Source organism: Octopus sinensis, linkage group LG5 (assembly GCF_006345805.1).
Source record: "Octopus sinensis linkage group LG5, ASM634580v1, whole genome shotgun sequence".
Classification (NCBI taxonomy): Eukaryota; Metazoa; Mollusca; class Cephalopoda; order Octopoda; family Octopodidae; genus Octopus; species Octopus sinensis.
Window position 1 is genome coordinate 92,660,688 of NC_043001.1, and position 23,291 is coordinate 92,683,978.

Below are 23,291 nucleotides of genomic sequence, written 5' to 3' on the forward strand. Positions count from 1 at the left end.
TCAGCAAAAAATTGATTGTTATCCCTTACAGCTGTTTCAATTAAGCTTAGTGAAGTTAAATAAATATTAAAATCATATTTCTGAGCTTAATCACTTCAGAGGGAGAAAAAATATGCCCTTAGATATTTTGTGTGTTAGTTATTTGAATCATCGCAGCAGATGAGTCTGCCATGATGATTCAAATAACTAACACACAAAATATCTAAGGGCATATTTTTTCTCCCTCTGAAGTGATTAAGCTCAGAAATATGATTTTAATATTTATTTAACTTCACAAAGCTTAATTGAAACAACAGCTGTAAGGGATAACGATCAATTTTTTGCTGATAATAAACTCTTATTAACTTCAATACCTCCATTTTCTTCAGTTCTATATTTAAGAGATGAGAAATTATGTACATTATTTACATTTGACAGATATTTGTCCTCATCTTGTTTGTTGTTAACACGTTTTGGCTGATATACCCTCCAGCCTTCATCAGGTGTCTTGGGGAAATTTAAAACCTGGGCTCTCGTTCCTAAGGTATTTTCGATGCGGTTGTTGTTGTTATTATTATTATTATTATTTGACTGGCTTCCGTGCCGGTGGCACATAAAATACACCAATCCGACCGTGGCCGTTGCCAGCCTCACCTGGCACCTGTGCAGGTGGCACGTAAAAAGCACCCACTACACTCACGGAGTGGTTGGCGTTAGGAAGGGCATCCAGCTGTAGAAACATTGCCAGATAAGACTGGAGCCTGATGCAGCCTTCTGGCTTCCCAGATCCCCGGTCGAACCGTCCAACTCATGCCAGCATGGAGAACGGACGTTAAACGATGATGATGATGATGATTATTATTATTATTATTATTCAGGTCACTGCCTGGAATCGAACTCAGAATCTTGGGGTTAGTAGCCTGCACTTTTAACCACTGTGCCATATGCACCTGATGCAGGCTGGAGGGTATATCAGCCGAAATGTGTTAACAAACAAGATGAGGACAAATATCCGTCAAATGTAAATAATCTAAATAATCTCCATTTTCTTATTTGTCATTTGCATGATTATAAACCATGGTTTATATATATTTTACGGATATTAGCCTCCTAATATTAGGTATTGAACCAGTATTTCCTTGGATGATACCATCCCTTCATGAGGCCAACATAACCTCTATTTGAATTATATATATATAATATATATATATATATATATATATATATAATATATATATATATATATATATATGTATATATATTTATATATATAAAGGGTGCGATGGGTAAACTGTCGCCATTTTCTATTTTTAATTTCACACATGCGCATCGTTTGTTTTCGATTTTGTAGGCTACACAGTATAGTAGGGTGAGTTAGGCACTGTCTGTAAAAAAAACACCACCAGAAAGCAATTCACTCTGCCAGAAATTTGGAAACAACATGCTGTACAGCTTGGTATTTGCACTGGAAGCTCCAACATGAAGATGGTGAACACACAGAACCACTGTTGGCTTGCCATGTCTCCTAAACATGTAATGAGAGTGATAAAAATCAAACAACCAGTCAACATCGTGGTGTTTGGAGTGATCACTACTGATGGCAATGTTATGCCTCCATTCATCTTCCTACACAGCCTCAGCAACAACATGGAGGCCTACATCAAATACCTGGAGGAGATACAGCTACCCTGGGTCAACAAAGTGGCTGCTGGAAGACCCTATGTCTAGCAACAGGACTTTGCACCATGCCACACAAGCAGGAGAACCCAGTGATGACTGTCAGAAAATTTCTGCGACCATATCACACCTAACATCTGGCCACCTTAACTCCCTGGACTGCAACTCCTTTGATTATTATGTGTGGAGTGCAGTTGAGTAAGAGATCAACAAAACTCCTTGTAATACCAAAGATGAACTGAAGGCAAGGATTATGGCAGCATTCACCAGCTTAAACAAGGAGACGGTTCAGAAGAGTTGCAAGAGATTCCAAAGTCGTCTGGAGGCCACATGATTTTAGTGAATAAATTTACTCTGTAGTATTTCAAAATATTTTTATGTAATTTCAGTAAATATATCTATTAAAATGAGATGTCAGTGTTATTTTCATTTTTGTGTAATTTAGACAACAATATATATTAACTGCACCCAGTATATGTGTGTGCACGTATGTGTGTGTGAATATACAGATACACATGTGCATGCATTTATATGTTCATATATATGTGTGTATCATCATCAGCAAAAGCATTATTTAACATACTTGTTCTATGGAAGCCTGGATTGGATTGCTCAAAAGGATCTGACAAGTCAGATGACTGCATTGCAATCCAGTGTCTGCTTTGACAAGGTTTCCACAGCCAGATACTCTTCCTAAAGCCAAAGCTAACCACTTTACTGATTGTACTAGGTATATTTTTATTTGATACTAGCACTAGTGGTGTCATGAAGCAGCTCTCACAAGACCCTTCGACCGAGTGGGCATGTAGTATTGAGGGAGGTGGCTTTGTGTCAGGTATTGGGAGGATAAATTATGAGAGATGGTGTCTTGATGTAGAGGAATGGCTACCGAAGAAAGGATGAAGGAAATGGAGTGTCAGGGCATATCATACAGGAACAAAAAGATGGATAAAGAGAGAAAAGGGACAAAGAATTGAGGATGGCTGGATGGGTAGGTTCACAAGGATGAGAAAAGATGACAGATGGTTAGAGATGGGGATAAAAAGTAAATGGAGTAAATGGTGAACACAGATGGAATTGCATTCAATGATGAATCTTAGTTGGGGATGAGGGTAAAGGAAAATAGGAGTGGGTCAAAGAGAAGGAGATAGATTCAGGTACATAAAATGGAAGAGATGGAGAGTAATGATATATTACAACTATACATGGAGAAGGAGGGAGATTATGTGAAGTGAGGGAGTGAGAGAAGGATGTACAGAGATAGAGATGGAGGTAAGAGGTATATGTGATAAGAGATGATGTTGACAATGTGGGATGGTGATGAGGTAAGTAGTTCCAAGGAGAGGGATAACTGATAGCAAAAAAGGCAGGAATGCAATATGTGGATTTCTCCTCAAATAATTACAGCAGCTGAAGAAATAGTTAGAAGGATAAAGAAGGGAAGGGATAGGAGTTATGCAGATAAATTGTGGGAAGGCTTGACAGGTACAGATTGGGTGCAGGGGCATAGATGTAAATGGTATGCTTTTAGGACCTAAATTTTGCTGAGATGGTTGGGTCTTCTTAAATCAGCAATAATCTCAGTCCACTGTCAGCTCCTCTATAAGGCTCAACAACTTGAGGTCAATCTTTGCCATTTCATTCCATATCTTTCAATTTCCTTCTCCTACAAATTTTATAGATTTAATTATCGACACTTCTTTATGCAGCTGTCATCATCTATATGCATTACATGACCATACCAGCAGTTTTCATTTTTTGCATACTATTTCTGATTCCTTTAATGCCCAACATTTCTTTCAATACGTGGTACTTTGTCATATGTACACACTGATATTGCATGCTTGTGAAGTATACCTGCTTTAATTGTGTGTGTGTGTGTGAGCATGCGCACGCGCATGTACACACACATAATTTCTGTAAACTCAATATATTGTAAAATTTCTAGAGAATAGCATGAATTGCTGTCCCTTTGATTGATAGTGGTAATTTTTCCATTATATATTAGTTATAAATTAGTTATATATTAGTTATAAATAAATATTAATTCTTTCTAATATAGGCACAAGGTCAAAAATTGGAGGTGCACTATTTGATTGATACAATATTTTAGCAGGCCTAGAAGGACGAAAGGCATTTTGTTTGACAGCTTTTCTTATGCAGCTATTATACAACAAATTTTATAGGTTGGGTTAAGTTGATTCTATTATTCTCAGATACATTTAATCACATCCCACTACAAGATGGAATGCAAAATTGACTTTAATCGGGTGGCAACTTTAGGAATGAAATGATATAACTAAATACCCTGAAGCATGTTAGTAAAATTACTTTTACAATATTTAAGATAATAAGCTCATTTGATATATCCTAGGGTGAATCAGCCAATGAAATAGTGAAGATGGAATTTGTAAGCAAATTTATTAAAATAACTCTGTTTTATAGTTGTTAAAAATGAAGACCTTATATATATACTTAACAATAAATTAATCATAGATAAACAAAATACATCTCAAGGAAACTTAAGCCATTTATAAATTCTGAACATTGACATATCAAAGAAGATGCAATAAAACATGTTTCTTTGACATTTAGCACTATCCCCTTAACTCAGAAAAATCTTCGCAACAAATTATGTATCTATTTACTCTGTGTTCTGCATCTGATTTTCGGCAAAGACCTCCTTGGTTTAAGTTTAAAAATTGTATGTAAGTGAGATAAGTGAGAAGAATCTTTTTTTCTTTCTTTAAGATGGCTTTTTTTAAATGTAAGCCAATTGCATTAACTTCTTGTAGAAGACAAAATAAGTTTTATGCAGTAAATGAGAAACTTATACACATGGATATTCATTGTTGCAAGCAACAAGGAGTGCTTTAAAAAGCACTAGAGTAAAGAAAAATACTTTTGCTTCAGTCATCTAATTAATAATTCCAAAACATCTTATTAAACCAAGTCACACTTTATAATCTTCTTTTTGAATTTTTGGATTTTCTCTTTATGGATTTAATTTTTCGAATATTACAAGAGGTTAATGATGTGAAGTTGATAATATTTCAGTACCACGAGGAACCAAACAAGTACTTTTCTTAGTAGTATTTGCAACATCCAAAGATAACAGTGTTCATGATTATCTAGTGATTTACTAAGTTCACAGATATAGCTGTTATAAATTTATGAAGGGCTAACTTCCATGGGTACTATATTATCACTTTATTCACACTGTCAAGAGATTTTGTATTGCAATATATTTCAACAAATCTAATTGAAGTGAACTATTAAAATAATTGGTAAAACCTTGATCATATATTTATCTCATTAACATATATTAAATTAATGATTTAAAATTATAGCAATGTAAATGAATTTATAATGTTTGTTAAATTTTCAACTGATTTTATCAGGTCACAAGATATATATTTTAACTACTTGAATATATAATTTTGCTCATTTATACAGATTTCCTCTTTCATATTTTTATACTTTTATAAAGTATGTAACTAATACTCAAATATTTCAAATTAGAAGCAGCTCTAATAATGTAAACATTACCAGTATCACAGACTTAAGGTATGTCTTCTGTTTATATGCTTATTAGCTGCAAATTTTCCCTGAATGAAATTCTGAAGCTAATAAGTGTATAAACAAAACACATTAAGTATGTGATGTCAGTAATGTTTAATATTCAAATATATTTTGACCAGAAATGTCTCTGTAGTAATATTAATAATTCTCTTTAAGATAATTTGTAACAAAAGTAGATAAGTTCTAATTCAATTGATAACAGTTTGGATAAAGATTATAATTACATAATAAAAGCATTTGCTGTGATTGTGTTTGTGTGTATATATATATATATATACACACACACACACACACACATATATATACATATTCTATATATACAAATATATAAATATATGTATAGTAGCAAGTAACAAAATACCAAAATAATTAGTGAAATAAATATCTTGGAAAACAGAAAACAAATAATATGACTTGACAAAAGTCTAAAATGCTACCTTTATACACACACTCACACACACACACATATATATACACACACACACATGTGTGTGTGTGTATGTATGTATATATCTCAAAAGAAACAAAAATAACACTAATATATAAAGAAATAATAATAATAATAATAATAATAATAATAATAATAATAATAATAATAATAATAATAATAATAGGGAAATAACAATGAAAGTAATTATTTAGAACAAGAAAGTGGTAACCTCTCCTCATTTTTTTAAAATCTTTTTTAAAGTCACAGAGAATTGTAATACATGAAATATGGACAATGCGATAAAACAAACATGAAGTCTTCAGCAGCAAGTGAGAATATGAGAAAGAGAAAACATACATATATATACATACATATATATACATACATATATACATACATATATATTTTATATATATATATATACATATATAAATATATATATATATACATATATATACACACACATATATTATATATACATACATATATACACAATTACTAGACCTTTTATTAAAAAATAAGAAAAAATGCAAATGAAATAAACAAAATTTAAAACTGTAACATAACCAGGTCTTCCTCCAGCTTTTTGTTTTTTTTAAGATGGTCAGTGTTTGAGTTTATGTGTAAAAAAATGAATGAGTATATGTGCAATAGCCTAACTTGTATATTTAAAAGAATTGGTTGAGCATGTATCTGTTTCCATGAGCAATAAAAACAGCTAATGAGAGATGGTGAGAAGCCAGTAATGAGACTGAAAAAAAATGAGCAAAAGCGGGAGGGGGGTTAAACTGCACAAAGATATTTTAACTTCTCATTGTTAATCTTAAAGTTATTGACATTTGCTTTGAAAGAAATATCAGAGGATAATGGATGTTATAGAGCTAGTATTCATTAAAGATGCACTGAAAAAATAAGCTTGTATTTTATCATACTCTATTCAAGTGAAAGAAAAAGAGAAACAGAGAAGCTGCATTAAGTGTGATTTTATAGGAAAACTTTAGCATCTTATGGATTGGTAAAGTGACACAGTTATAATAAAATTATTGATTAGCATATTTTTTTTTTAGAATAATTAATATTCAAATAAAAGATGTTGAAAACTTTAATACAAGCCATTTTTATGTTTTGAATTTGGATAAGGAACATTATTGCAGTCAGCTCAAACTACATAATAAGAACGAAGCAATTTATAATGAAATTGATTGAACCATGAAGCTGGGGAGGTTTATATTAAATTGTATCCACTAAAACCTACAAAAACTTGTAGGTTTCAAGTGTATATATTCATTCTGTGTTGCAAGTATATATCTAACTTATATCACTACTAACACTGTACTACTCAGAAAATAATCAGGTTTATTACATAGTTATCAGAATCTATGGTACACTATTAATATTCACTACTAACTAGAAAGAAGAAAATTTAAATATGCTAGGTTGGACCCTAAATGTTCTCTTTCTAGCTCTCTCTCATACATACACACATTCACAAAAAAGTTTATTAAAATAATTGACAAGTGGTACACAGGAAGTCATACCTCCAGAAAATGGAGACAGATTAACCTAAAATCATAGCAAATGAGCTACATCCATACTGATTGACAGAATATGAATATTCATTTACATTATTACATGATTCTTAACTAACATTATCTAATTTCAGCAACATAAGCTGCCAGACCATCTTCAAAGGCTTTTTGTAAAATGCCTGCATCTGATTACAATAGATGTATCGTTCATCATACAATTTTTCACCCTTCAGGCTCTGAATCAAAGATATTCGTTACTTTAATTCCTAATAGCCTTTTATATAGACATGCTTCTTCAGTCTAACTAAAAATGAACTTTTTTTGTGATAAGTTGTCATTTTCCATGATATTTTTGTATATGATGCCAAAGATCTGAGGGTGAAGTGTTTAAGTAAAAAGTATAATGTATTCCAAATCTAAGTGAATAACCATTTACCTTAGCTTCTTTGCCTACTTTGCTTTATAGCTTAGATATTAAAAGTAGTGCATCCAGCTATAAATTTAGTCACAAAATCCATTAAGAAAAAACAAGAAAGAAAATGTAAGTAAAAGAAACATACGATTAAAGATTAGTAAAATTAGGGAGACTACATGTTCATACATGTATATCAAAAATATTCAATTGAAAGTCAGAAGACAGAGAGAGTGTAAAGTCCAGAATAGTGATATTTTAAATGCTCTTAATCCATAATGTATTGCTTGAAGTAATTGTTACTAAAATGATGAATGTCCTTATTGTAACAAATATTTTGACTGGAGGCCAAATTGGAAGACCTGGAAATAATGCCAGTTAAAAAGGTCTGCCATAAAATATGCATTCATTAACAAGTAAAGACAAATTTTAGACAGGTGGTTGGATACAGGAGCATGGAACATTGTACATATAAACCAAAACACACACACATGGAACAAAGAAAAATTGAAAACAGAACAAACTTGTTCGAAACATGTTAATATTTTATCACAATTTTTCTTTCTTTTCAACTTTAATATAAATTTAGTTTTTTTTTTTTGTGTTGTTTTTCAAAGCTGTCATCCTGAAAAGTTATCAATGATGCATCTTCCTCCTGTAGCCACACGCATAATAATAAATGCTAACAACTGTTAATATAGATCAAATATGAAAATAATAATAAAACTAATAATAATGATAATAATAATAATAAAATAATAATAATAATAATAATAATAATAATAATAATAATAATAATATCAAACAATGATGATGATTAAGGAAGACAATCAACTATAATCATAATCATTTGAATTATAATCAAAAAGATACTTTTTATTCACTGCAAGATGAAAAATCCATTTGAGCTTTTGATATTCACTGATGTAAATATATGCATAAATATATTGTGTGTATGTGTGTGTGTGTATGTGTTTGTGTGTGTACACACATACACATATATATATATGCTTGTGTGCACACACATACGCACACACACATGCTCACACACGTGTGTGTGTGTGTGCATGTAAAGTGTGTGTATACATATACATGCACATGTATGTATATATACACATATATACTATGTAATAGCATTTCTTTCTTTCATTGATTATTCATTTCAATATACATTTTATTTCTTTTTAACGTATGGCAAACACACTAAAATACTTATTTGTGCATGCAAAGTAAAAAAACAACATTTAATAAAATATACCAAACAGTTTAGATTGATTGGGGCATGGGGTATATTTATATTGTTGATATTGTTGTTGTTGCTGCTGCTGTTGTTGTTGTTGTATATCTAGTTTCAAGTGTTTTTTTAATATTTTCATTTCAACTTATCTCTTTACAACTTGTTCACACACACAAACGCACAAAGTTATGTTCAATAATGGTAATGATAGCTGTAGTATTAAAGGCAGATTATGCACTTCCCAAAGAGACTGTGAATAAAATTTATTTTATTTTTTTCTTTTAAATTAAATTGTTACTTTTGATAGATGACATCATACATATATAATAATGGAAAATACATTTTCTGTATTGTCATTTATCTTCAGATATTTTTATGCATACAACTGCTTAATGTCTCTTTTATAATCAATATATCCTCCCCTCTTGATTAGCAGACTAGATGCTTTAAGTAGAGTAGGCCTTGGAATTTGATATGGCACATGATTTTACATACAGATGGTTAATTAATTACAAAAATACATAATCATCAATTTAATAATATATTCAAATATATTTAGTGGATATATTTTCAAGAGATACTTGTAAAATGACATCTTAAGGACCTAACTTTTCAAGTTCTGATATAAGTACAATTTAAGAAATTTTCCATTCAACTTATATTATCAGCATGTATAAATGTTAGCATTAGCAATGTTATTTCTTTTGCATAAATCTTATATCCTTTTGCTAATCAATTTTTCTGCATTCTGTCCCATACAGCTTAAGCAATAAAATTTCTTTGACAAATTCCTCTTCAGTTGTTACTTTGATTACAAGTTTTAATACATATTTCTCTAGGATGTGCTTCTATGTACTGTCAATACCTACATTTACAATTACAACAGATTCTTTAAACAAAATTACCTTATACATACATGCAAACACATACACCCTGGCTCCATTATAAAGAAAACTACTTTTAAGAATGTGTATGTGGGCATAACAATACGTCCAAAGCAAAAGGGTAACTTTATAATAACTGTATTGGAAAGGTAGTAAATATATGTGACACATTTGCAAAAATTGGGAATTGGCATAGGGAATTAGCATTTTCAATCTTTCAATCTCAATAACAAAAAAAAAAACAATGCATACATAATTTACAACAAAATATTGAGTAGTAACAATGTTTCCTTTTTTTTCCACTTTTATAGATTAATTTATACCAATAGATGATTAAATGAAACATACAACTGAAGTAGAACGCTGTCTAGTGAAATTCACAAATGTAAAGGGCAGCAACAGACCAAGCAAGTACAGAAAACAAATTTGAGGCATAACAAGAAGCTTGATTATGTGATTGAGGCATTTGATGTTCATTAAATAAATAATCTGCACTGAATTCAGTTAAGCATGCTCATAACAGTGGAATTCAGACCTGATCAATGGCTGACTCTTTACAGTGCTAACGGTAATTGTATATAAGGATACTGCTTACATATTTAAGACATTATTGGTACTACACACACAAATCTTTCAGGTAACTAGAAATACCTGTTCTTCAAAATGCTACAACTACAGGCTTATAGACATTCTGTATCATCTACTTTTATTATAACAGCTTCTCTTCTCCTCAAACACACACACACACATATAGAGGATTTCTTTCAGTTTCTGTCAACCAGATCCACTCAAGGCTTTGATCAGACTAGGGTTATAGCAGAAATTACTTGCCCAAGATAACACACATACTGAACCCAAAACCATGTGATTTGGAAGCAAAGTTCTTAACCAGAAAAACATACCTGCACCTGTAGCCATGGCTGTGCAATGTAGTATAAATTCTAAAATTAAATCTTATATCAAATGCTCAAGGATACTTTGTCAGTAGAAATAGATTTTTAACTGGATATTGATCATGAAATTTCAAGTTTAATCAACATTTCTAGCTGGCCACAACTAAATACAATAGAACTTAAAGGAGATTATAAGTGACATTTCAAATATGAAGGTATAAAACAATTACTTGAAGAGTGTACAATTTGGTAGGTGTGAAATGAGCAATGCTTTTTATTGAAATGTGTGTATGGAGTCTGATTATCTATCTATCTATCTATCTATCTATTTATAGATAGATAGATAGATAGATAGATAGATAGATAGATAGATAGATAGATATAGATATATAGGAGGAAGTAAGAAGAAAAATAAGTGAAAATGCACATTGGAAATCAAAAAGAGGGAAAGCTTTTTTTGAAAAGTAACGATGGATATATACAATTAGATGAACTGAGGTAGAAATAAAAGTAATAAAAGTCATTATTGTGAATTGTTAAAGAGATTCAAAAGCATACCGGTTTTGTGAATTTACTAATCATTGCTTCGAATGCACACCGATTAATGAATGATGTCAGGTCTACTAGTCCCTGAGTAAAACGATTGTGTAAGGGAGGTATGTAGTTCTGGATTTGGTGCAATTAGGGTACATATAGATCTGTAATATGAATGGTGTATGGGATGTATGGGGATTAGTGGTATTAACTGAAAGGTTAGTAGTGTTCTGTATTATGTTATGTGTTCATATTGAGTTGTTGAAGATATTTATTGATGAAAGTTGCCTCTTTATTCATTCTTTGTTGTACTGAAACGTTTTACTCACTAATTAGTAGACCTGACACCGTTCATTAATCGGTGTGCATTCAAAGCAATGATTAGTAAATTCACAAAACTGGTATGTTTTTGAATCTCTTCAACAATTCACATGAATTACTTTTATTGCTTTTATTCCTACCTCAGTTCATCTAATTGTATATATCTATCGTAACTTTTCATAAAAAGTCTTTACTTTTTTGATTTCCAATGTGCATTTTCGCTTTGCCCTTACATTTCCACATGTAGTTTCTATTTTCTTTTTTTATCATATTTCTATAGATGTATACATACATACATACAGAATAATAAATGGAATGGAGAAAGATCAAATCAGGCAAACTACAATGAACATATATCTATAAAAATTGCTCAAAAAACATATATTGATATATTAAAAATACATATAAAAATATATATAGACATAAAATATATGAATATATAAACATAGTAATAATATAATGGAGTATATGATTACAGATAAAAATGTTTTTTAAAAAAAGAATTACAGATATAGTGAAGAGAAAATAATAGGCATCAAAATAAATTTTAGGTTACATATTAAAAGAAAATATTCCTATGGCTCTGTTTCAGGGGTTCAATCCCCCAAGTAAAAAATAGATCTTATAATTCATTTTCAGAGAACATTTCCTTCATTGGGGGAAAAAGTGATGTTTACGGTAGAAATGCATTCAGTTTGTTGCCAAGGTATGAGTGGAATGGAAACTTTTATGGAAGAACAGATATATTTATGCAAATGGTGGAAGTTATCTGAGGGACAATGGGAGTAAAAGTTACATTATTTAGTGTCTTTATTAAAATTTATATTTATACTAGCTGACCCAGTGCCATCAAAAATGATGGTCAATTGTAGTATTTTATATATAAATAAGGTATGACATAAAGTACTTAATAATCACAGACACAAACATTCACATACTTCACTTGTACACACACACACCCATACGCATATACTCAGAGTTGTAATACTGTATGAATTTTCTTTTCAGCATTGAACATTTACCATCCCATTTCCATTGTGTGTGCGCACACACACACACACAAACAAGCATTCACATACCTCCCTTTTACATACACACACATATACCCACAGAGTTAAAACACTGATTTTTTTTCCATTCCTTCCTTTCTCATTCATATGTTGTGACAGAGGAAAATAGAAGATACATGATGTGCTCTTTGCCACTTTCTTTCTCTCATTGCTATTACTTTCTCTCACACTCTCTCAGTCAGGGCTATTACTCTCACTACTTCTTCATTGAATTACTATTTTCTCTCCTCTCCCTTCACTTATACTACTCTTTCTCCTATTCCGTGATTCTGGACAAATATATATATATACAAATATATAAAAACACTACACTCATTATTATCAAGAGATTGGCAGTATCGTGTTACATGCAACATGATGTTAATTTGTTTACATGAACGAATAGCATCAGAAAACTTATTTAATACGGTAGAATTATAGAGGCAGATTCTTTTATGTACATTCTACATCTGTCCATAATTGTGCTGTATGGTGTGTGTGTGTGTTGGTGGTGGGGGGACTCATTTATAAAAGGCCAAGATAATGTATAATTGACATTCTGCAATTTTAAATCCTGAATGTAAGCTAGTGCCACTGAGTTTTTATATTTTAGCTTACTGAATGAATTTAAATGGGTTTCTTATCGTCTCTTAAAATCTATAGTGCTTCCTATGTATACTCTTACTTGATGTTTGTCATTTGCCACACTGCATTTATATATTACATTTTTTTTGTAAACAAAATCCAGGGACCCTACAATTACGAGTTTTTGCATTCTTATCTTCAATTTCACTCGGATTTATTTAGGATGTGTGAGTTGGCCTATGTTTAGTTGGGATTGATTGCACTTAGATTTACATACACTTACTTTTTTTGTTTTACAAATTTTATTTGGACTTATATGGGGTAACTTATGGTGATCTAAGCTTTTAGTCATTTGAAGTTGGAGTTTATTTCTATTGTCACACTTAATTTAAACACTTAGTTATATTACCTTTACTGGAAACCAAATCAAACATTACACTATATAAACACTTTCTCTAATCATCCTAAATGAACTCTCGATGGTATCATCGTGGCTATCTCTATTAGAATCTCTAACCTATCAGCAAACAAGGAGATCTTTAATGTACATGCCCCATTTTATAATCAAGCGCTAAAATAAAGAGGTTTTCAAGATCATATTTTCTACATCTTCGACACCAAACTCAAAACCAAATTAACTAATCTCCCATCTGACATCAATCTTGAAATTACTAATACGATTTCTTCCTTAAATTATAAAAATATAAGAAAAAATTTTGTTGACCATACTAAACTTCAAAACCTGTTCTATATCTGAACACCCTACTGTAGTAACCCACTCTAAATCTAGAAAAATGGAAATTATTTGGTTTGCCCTCCCATTTTCTCTCAGAGTTAAAAATTTACCAAAACTGTTCTTTAAGATTCTGAAATTAAATTTTCCTAAGCATCACAAATATTACCCCATATTTAACAAACACTATAAAGTTATCTTACTCTACCACACCAAATTTAGGATCTATAATTGCATACACAAGTAGAAATAAACTCCAATTTCAAATGACTAAAAGCTTAGTTCACCATAAGGTATCCCATATAAGTCCAAATAAAATTAATAAAACAAAAAAAGTAAATCTAAATCTAAATGCAATCAATCCCAACTAAACATGGGCCAACCCAACACAACCTAAATAAATCCGAATAAAATCAAAGAATGCAAAAACTTGTAATTGTAGGGTCCCTGAATTATGTCTGCTCGCTAGATTTGTTTACAAAAAAATGTAATATATAAATGCAGTGTGACAAATGACAAACATCAAGTAAGAGTATACATAGGAAGCACTATAGATTTTAAGAGACGATAAGAAACCCATTTAAATTCATTCAGTAAGCTAAAATATAAAAACTCAGTGGCACTAGCTTACATACAGGATTTAAAATTGCAGAACATCAATTATACATTATCTTGGCCTTTTATAGATGAGTCCTCCCCACCCTCACACGAACACACACACACCATACAACACAATTATGGGCAGATGTAGAATGTACATAAAAGAATCTGCCTCTATAATTCTACCGTATTAAATAAGTTTTCCGATGATATTCATTCATGTAACCACAGATATTACTCAACTTTCATGAGACTTTTTAAATCTGAATGTACTCAACAATAGCCTAACTAAGTTACACCGCACAACTTAACATCATATTGCCTGTAACACGATACTGCCAATATAAATTTTAATTTTAATAAAGACACTAAGTAATGTAACTTTTACTCCCATCAGCCTTCTTATAGACTTCCACCATTTGCACAGATATATCTGTTCTTCCATAAAAGCTTTCAGTTACCTCATAATTGACAACAAACTTAATACATTTCTACCGTAAACATCACTTTTCCCTGATGAAGGAGACATTCTCTGAAAATGAATTTTAAGTTTCACATTTTACTCGGAGGATTGAACCCTTGAAACAGTCGAAGGAATATTTTCTTTTAATATGTAATCTAAAACTTTTTTGATGCCTATTATTTTCTCTTCACAATATCTTTAATTCTTGTTTTTAAAAAAAGATAATCTATGATCATATACTTCATTATATTATTACTATGTTTGTATATTCATATATTTATATGACCATGTATATTTTTAATATTCACATATTTTTAGATGTATTTTTATATGTATTTTTTTATATATCAATTTAAGATTTTTGGACAATTTTTATCTTAATTAAATCTGTATACATATGTGTTCATTGTAGTTTGCCTGATTTGAACTTTCTCTGTTCAATTTATTATACTTGTCTAATGTTTCAGGTTCAGCTTGAGCATTTCTATGCGGTATGTACCTTTCATAAGAAAAATATAACTATATATATCCAGATTGTCACTTAGGCATGTACTCACGAAAACATTTGTAGTAATTATTATCAGTATAAATGTGAATTTATAATCTGGATTGAGAAGCTTGTGGTTTCAAAGCAGTTATTGATAGTTATCCTCTTTCTCTTTGATTTTCAAAGAGATATTCACATCATCTGAACAGATGGCCTCAATGATCATACATACTTTGTCTTGTCTATCTCAAACAACAATATCTGGCCTTTTATGTTAGCACTTGGCAGATGTTTTGATAGGAATATTCCACTAGTATTCCTTGTGCTGATGTTTGTGTGAATATATTCAATAAGAGGAGGATTCTCTAGATTTAGTCCATGACAGTATTTTTACTAATTGACGCTGCATATTGTTTTTGTGACAATATTGTGTCGCATACAGCGATAGTATCAATAACATTTTTAAGCAGCTATTAATCACATGTGATGTTTTCAGTAGAAATATGACATAATGTACATTTTCAGCTGTGTGTGCATGTTGACATCTGCATTTGGATATGTGAAAATTATGGCATTAGGGGATTGTTGTTCTTAGCACTTCAGCTAATAAATTATCTGCTTACTGTGTACTATCAAAACCACATAGAATAACAGGCCTCTTGCTTGAAGAATAGATAACGGTTGACATCAAGAGGTGTATCCAGTTGTAAAACTATGCCTCAATAACATATTCCTCAAACCTAGTCATCACATTCTCATTCCTACCTTTCCACCAACTCATATCTATCATCTAGCAATCCTCCACCCTTGCTTATCATTTACTATATTCACTCCTACCTACACCTCTAATCATCTATCACTCTCTTCACACACCATAGGGACCTCTACCCACCAACCCTACCTGATATTCTGTTCCCACTATCATTTCTATTCACCTTCTTGTACATTGAAGGGACCCATTAATATTCTGTGACCACCAACTTTATCTAGCAAGAAACCTGTTCCTTCTTCCATGCCTAAACTTCTCAACACTAAGCACAAAACTCTTTTCCCATTTCTTTTATACTCAGTTGAGGAAGCTCTTTAGGCTAGTGACTTACATAACAACTTCACATGTGCTGGTGCTAAGTAAAAAGCATCCAGTATGATCTGTTAGGTGATTGGCATTAGGAAGAGCATTTAACAGAAGAGTGCATGTCAAATCAGACCCTCAAGCAGAACACAGCCCTCTGACTAGTCAAATCCTAAGCTAGCATTAAAAAAAAGAGTTCAGTGGTGATGATGGTATTTGTATTTATGTGTATGCATATGTTTGTATACTGTATATTTATGTATATCTGAAAGGTTTTTAAGTATAAATATATGTATGTGTGTGTGTGTGTGTGTGTGTGAGTGAGAGAGAGAGAGAGAGCAAGAGCTGATAAATAGATAGATAGATAGATAGATAGATAGATAGATAGATAGATAGATAGATAGATAGATAGATAGTCATATATATGTCCATCATGCCTTTACAAACACTTCAGCATCAAGTGTTTTACTTTATCATTTGATGTTAAGTATGTATCTCAAACATCTTAGATGGAAGCACTCAAACAGTTCAAGATGCCTATAGTGTACTGTCCATGTTCCAGAAGCATACAGTAGAGCTGTTAGAATGCAAGCCTTGTAAAAACTCAGCTTGGTTTTCTTGATGATGCTCTGATTTGCCCAGACTCTCTTTTCAAGCTTCCCAAATGCTATAGATGCTCTTTGAATGTGTATATGTATTTCTGCATTTAAGGAGCCATCTCTCAACAATACGCTGCACAAGTAAACAAAAGTGTCAACTACACCCAATCTTGTGCCCTTTACATTATCTGGTTTGATATACAGTTCACCTGGTGCAGGTGTGAACATTACCTTGTTTTCTTTACCAGACTTATTTTAAGATCAAAGGCTGTACATGAAACAACAAAACAGCCCATAACATGTTGTATATCATCAGCAGTGTGAGCCATGAGGTCAACATCACCTGCATGAAAGAATTTCCTGATCAAATGTTTCCAACTTGAAGTTGAACCTTCTCAAGTTGTAGTAGTTCTGAACTGCAAGAAGACATCCTTATCACAGTTGTGGAATGCACGTGTAAGCAGAGCAGCAATGAGTATAAAAAAAGGGTGAGAGCAAGAATTTCACTTTGCTTTACTCCACTGTCAATTAGAATTTAATCAAAGAATTTTCTGTTAAAGACAACCCAAGTTTTCATGTCTTCCTGCAACTGTTTAAACATACTGACAAATAGAGGTGGGCACCAAACATTTCCAAGGGTTGTCTACAATGTATCTCTGTTATCTGTTTCAAAAACATTTGTTAAATCAACAAAGACTTAATATAAAGGTCCCTGCAGTTCAGTGCATCTCTCTTGTCTAGAAGAGAATATCATGTTCACTTTCCTCCATCCGATCTAAAGCCACTCATCATATCTACTTATATGTGTTGGGCAGGGCTTGTGCATATGGGAAATAATGGGATTCCGAAGCTATTCAATGGTGAGCAGTGTACTTAAAAGCATCCTCAGCACAAACCAAAATAAAGGTACAAAGACCGCATAAGAGGTAACCTGAATGAACTGAAAATCTGTGTAAAGAACTGGGAAGAATTAGCTGTGGAAAGAGTCGAGTGGAGGAAGTGTATAGGGGACGGTTGTAAAACTTTTAAAGAAGATTGCATTGAGCATGAAATCCTAAAGCAGTTGCGTCAAAGTGGCTATTACCAGAACCTCAGTGAGAACATAAAGTTTGGGAGGTGTGAAACATTTGGTCATGTACTCCTTTCTAAGGCTGTGTATGTCAACAATATGACATTCCATGAAAAATCAAATGTATGCAATGTCCTTCCTCCAAGGCTAAGTGATTCCAAATGCATAGTATGTGAAACAGTTTGCAAATTGATTTCAGGACTGAAGAGAGATATGATAATTCACAGGTATCATATCTCACAAAGTGATCAGATCAATCCAGTGGAAGTTACAACTTTCATTTGTCACCTATGTTTCAAACTATGCAATGGGACTGAATAGTTATATAAGAGGTCATAGATGGAATGTCAGAAATGACATTGACAACAACAAAGCACAGAGAGATGACAATCATCTGTGAAGATTAAACAATCACTATATTATTATTATATATATATATATATATATATATATATGTCTGGCACGTAAAAAGCACCCACTACACTCACGGAGTGGTTGGCGTTAGGAAGGGCATCCAGCTGTAGAAACATTGCCAAATCAGACTGGGCCTGGTGCAGCCTTCTGGCTTCCCAGACCCCTGCTGAACTGTGCAACCCATGCTAGCATGGAAAGCGGATGCTAAACGATGATGATGATGTTGATATGTAAAATCATATATATGAATAACAGAAAAACCTAATAGTGTGTACCTTCTATAAATTTAACTGTGTTTATCCTATGAAATTTATCATTTACATAGAATTAATCTATAGACTGTGGCAATAGATTAATTCCAAATAAAATAGAAAAGTTGCCAAACATTAGATATGTTATTCATCCTGAGTCATGTTTAAAGTTGGGTGACAATACATGGATAAATAGAGAATTTATGAAAGGACATCTACAAAATAGTTATTTAGAACAAGTGCAAATTATATGTGTGGTAATTGAATTTGAAAAGCATATATCTGCTACCGCCACTTAACTGTTAATTATCTTCTATTGTATTGTCTTATTTTCCAGCTGAAAGATATTGGCAAGACTTGTTTTGCTACTTCTGTATTGCTACTCTATAAATATGATGTGCAACTATCTTGATATGAAATATTCCACCTTTCTTCAGTTTTATTATTTGATTAACTATTCTATCAAATCATCATACTGTTCTTTTCCTCAATACACATGTGTTTTAATGCTCAGTGTGCTCTATGACATGCAGCTATCCTAATCAATTATCTATCAGTTCGTCAAGGTACTATTAATACTATTTAGAAAATGGTCTTTCCATAAACATCTTTCAGTTTATCCCTGCTTCTATTAATTTCACAATAAACCAGCTTATCAGCAACTTAATGAAGTAGAGAATCATTTCTTTTGTCAGTTTCTTCTAGAGTTTACAACCTGTGGTGCTTGCATGTTTATTTAATAGAGGCAGCTAACCTATAAAACTAAGTTATAATGAATAAGACTAGCCACATCCTAGTTTGAAATTCCAGCCTGATCCAAGCATATATAGGATATACACACAAGTTCATATGTCTATATTTAAGTGTCTGCATGTATATGGTATAGAAATATGACATAAGATGATCAGAGAATAAGGTATTTTTTTTATTTTTATATTTTTTTTTATTTTATCTAGTTTCAGCTCATGAGCTGTGGCCATGCTGAGGCACCACCATTCGGTGTTGCTACATGATTTTACTTCACAAATGCTTTTTAGCATTTGATTTGGTGCATGAGAGAGTTTGATGCAGCTGCCCTCATCTGCACCTCCTGCCGTGAAGTTGGTTCAACTGGGACACCTGACAGGAAGAGATCCAGTTTTATTTTAAAGACATCTGCATCCACCCCATGCAGGTCTCTCAGGTCCTTCAGGAGGATATATGTAGATAAAAATGCAAATACAAGAGGTTGTTCATTAAATATAGCCAAAACTATTTATAATTCTGGAGAATTATATAAACTTAGTTACCATGACTAATGAAATAATTTAGAAATTCCTTTTATTGTTTCTTTATATTTCTTATGTATTTCTTGTATGCATACAACACATAAGTTTCTTTCATGTAGTGAGGCTATACTAATTAGCTGAATCATAAGCTTCAGATGCAGACAATAATGATGGATTCTACTTAGTTTTATAATTTTTATTTATTTATTTATTTATTTAAAAAAATAGAATATTTACTTGGATTCTATAATTTGAGAACTACTAATTCCCAACTGAAACATTAAACAAAAATTTTAAAGAGGAAATAATTTCCAGGTAGTTAATAAAAAAGACAAATAATTAGTGTCATCTATAAGAACATTGGTTAATTTGTTTCTTGAAGCATTTATGGATTTCAGTTATTAATTTATGCATACGTATCTTTTTAGTGTTCACATTTATTGATTCATTTTTATTGCATTTTAATTTTGCTTTATTTCTATGACGGAAATCAATGTTTGCAATTAAATATAAAAATAGATTTCAAGAAAAGGTTTTTAACATGATAGAAGTATGAGAATCTAAAGAATTTGTGAGAATTGCTAATTCAGTAAAAACAAAACAAAAAAAAGCATTACCCATTAAAAATACAGATGTCAAAATCATAAAATGATTTACAGTGATGTCAACAACTAAATAATAAGCAGGCATTCACCAACAGAAGAAGAAGAAGAAGAAGAAGAAGAAGAAGAAGAAGAAGAAGGAGGAGGAGGAGGAGGAGAAGGAGGAGGAGGAGGAGGAGGAGGAGGAGGAGAAGAAGAAGAAGAAGAAGAAGAAGAAGAAGAAATGAAGTACAAAATGGAAGCTATAACAACTCAAGAGGAGACTACTGGTCATTTTTTCAGTTAAGCAAAACGTCAGAATAAAAAAAGTTGCAGTTGGTTAAATAAAATTAGTATGATGGCAAAACATAACACATGCATACATGCACACACACACACACACACACTCTCTCTCACACACACACACACACACACACACGAGAAAGAGGGGAAATTGGAGATGGAAGGGATAAGGAAGAAAAAGAAACATCCAGGTAAAATGCTAGCTTGCAAATAAGAAATATTGCAGAAAATGCAGAAGATTTCATGTTAGATGCTCAAAATACATAAAGTAAGATAATATTAAAATTTTCTTTCTCTTCTTTTCTACTTCTTACTGTTTTCAATTAGTGTAGATTTGCTTATTTTCATTTTATATTTTCTTCTTCCATTTAAAAATTTAACTATTATTTCATTTCTTGCACTTATGTCTTGTATTTTTACTCCGCATTATATATGTGGTAATAAATTTCGCCAAGACATATAATAAAGAAACAAGTGAGATGAATAAATTGCAGTAGACAAATTAAATTAAGCCCTAATCTTTTCTCCAGAAAATAAAAACTAAATAAAAGTGATAATGGTTCTCTTGATGGAACACGGTACAGTATCACCATCTCCGACCAAGACTATATAATTAAAGTTAAATTGATGGATCATATTCGATTCATCATTATTCAGAATGATAATTTTTTCTCAACTTAAACAATCATGAAAAAAAGAAAAATCATTTCTAATTTCACTTTCTGAAACATATGTAGTAAAATATTATAGACTCTACAAATTCTTAATTTTACTAGTTTTACAATAAAAAAATATTTGTCTATAGTATGGGTTGGATTATTAGAATTACAGAAATAGCAAGCAAAAATACCATGAATTATGATGAATAATAGAAACAGTGTGATGGTGTTACTGACAAGTACAGGAAATAATTAATTTCTAAAATATGCAGTATATCTCTCTCTATCTCTACTACTGAGGCCAAAGAAAAAAAGCATTTTTTTTCTTTTGAAATGGGAGCTTTTTTTTATTTAACAATGAACAAAATTAAAGAATATCATTCAGAATAATAAATAAATTGCATTGTATTTCTATATCTCTACAAGAGAGAAGATGAGCATGAACACCTACAAAAGGATTTTTAAAATTTCTTGGTAAGTGTAAGAAAGGTACATCAAACAAATGTTTTCAACAACATGGATACACTAGTGAATAGTTTATAGTTTGTTTGTTTTTTATATGTAATTCAAAGTAAACTAAAAATATTAAAAAGAGTTATTCACTATTCTATTCTAAGTATTGGGTAATCCCATAAATAATGCAGTTTTTTTTTTATTCTTCTTTTATTTTTCAAAATTAAGATAAACAAAGTTCTTTATTAATCTAAAATATACTCTTCTTCATTTTCTCTTCCATTTATCTGGAAGACTTGCAAGATCCCTCTTCCAAAATTCACTTGTCTGCAATGAAAAATACTCCTCCAGTACTGTTCTGATCTTGTCTACAGAATTCATATATTTTCTATACAGATGATCTTGAATACTGCAGAATAAATGATAATCAGATGGGGCAATGTCTAGCAAATATGATGGGTGGGGCATTGTTTCCCATTCCAACTGTGCCAGCCTTTGGAATGTCATCCTTGCTGTATTGTAGTCAAACATTATCCTGACGGAAGAACACCTTTTGTCTTGAAACCAAAGATGGTTGATTTTCTTCTAGTGCTGACTTAAGCTGCTCAGACTGCTTACAGTAGATCTCCTTTGTTATTGTTTGGTTTGGGTTTAAAAGTTCAAAGTGGACTAAACCTTTCATATTCCACCAAACAGATAACAACACCTTACAAGGGTGAAGACCTTCTTTAGTCTGAGGTGCTGGTCTTTCTCCTTTCCCTACCCACTGTCTTCAGTGCTTGACATTTTTATAGAGAACTCATTTCTCATCACTAGTCACTATTTGGTCCAAAAAAAGGTTCACTCGTGAGACATGACAGTAAAGAAGAGCACACATTCACTCTCTGCACACAGTTAGACTTGGAAAGTTAGTGATGAACCCATTTTCTGACATTTCTGATTGCATGCAAGTGTTGATGAATGGTTGAATGACCAAATCCAAGCTTCTCTGCTAGTTCTTTAACAGTTACAATAGGATTTTGTTCCACTACAGTTTGCAGGACGTTCTCGTCGACCTCTACAGATCTTCTAGGATGTGGATCATCTTCCAGGCTGTAGTTTCCTACTCAGAATCTCTGGAACCACCATTAACACTGGCTTATGCTTATTGTCTGATCCCCATGTACTACATTAATATTCCTTACACTTTCTGTTGCGTTGTTGCCTTTATTGAACTCATAAAGCAAA

General features: G+C 31.8%; 1 protein-coding gene and 1 long non-coding RNA gene across 4 annotated transcripts in view; both read right to left on the reverse strand.

Annotated features, from left to right (window-relative positions):
- Positions 1-23,291, reverse strand: part of LOC115211947 — a 1,127,226-nt gene that overhangs the window by 110,567 nt on the left and 993,368 nt on the right. The gene's annotated exons all lie outside the window — the stretch shown is intronic.
- LOC118763384 lies at positions 1,400-21,915 on the reverse strand. The gene is made up of 3 exons (XR_004999132.1): positions 21,905-21,915; positions 14,672-14,682; positions 1,400-1,614 (listed from the first exon to the last, which is right to left on the reverse strand). It is a non-coding gene; the product is annotated as an uncharacterized LOC118763384 (long non-coding RNA).